This window comes from Frankliniella occidentalis, unplaced genomic scaffold (assembly GCF_000697945.3).
Source record: "Frankliniella occidentalis isolate FOCC.00 unplaced genomic scaffold, Focc_3.1 Scaffold5, whole genome shotgun sequence".
Taxonomy (NCBI): domain Eukaryota; kingdom Metazoa; phylum Arthropoda; class Insecta; order Thysanoptera; family Thripidae; genus Frankliniella; species Frankliniella occidentalis.
In genome coordinates this window covers 1366900-1367102 of record NW_026267135.1, presented here as the reverse complement: position 1 = coordinate 1367102, position 203 = coordinate 1366900, and the positions used below count along the sequence as shown (strand labels likewise).

At 67.5% G+C, this 203-nt stretch overlaps 1 protein-coding gene across 1 annotated transcript in view; it reads right to left on the bottom strand.

The window, feature by feature from the left end:
- LOC113214399 (UDP-GlcNAc:betaGal beta-1,3-N-acetylglucosaminyltransferase 9) overlaps nucleotides 1-203 on the bottom strand; it is a 72440-nt gene extending 72237 nt beyond the window's left edge. Inside the window, exon 1 of the mRNA XM_052270022.1 lies at nucleotides 126-203. The gene's annotated coding sequence lies outside the window, so the exon portion shown is untranslated. The remainder of the gene's footprint in view (nucleotides 1-125) is intronic.

Genomic DNA, 203 nt, shown 5'->3' with positions numbered 1-203 from the left:
CGCCCCGCCCCGCCCCGCCCCGCCACAGAGACTTTGGCGCTCTCTCCGAGGCGCGCTTATGTGCCTCCCCTCCTCTCTGAAAGGATTCCGCCCGCTAAGGCCTCGTGTCGTTAAGGGAGCTTTACCTTGAGCGACGTCACATGCGACGAGGTTGCGGCACGGCCGGCCGAGCTGCCCCTTCTCTCTTCCGCGCGCACGAGCCT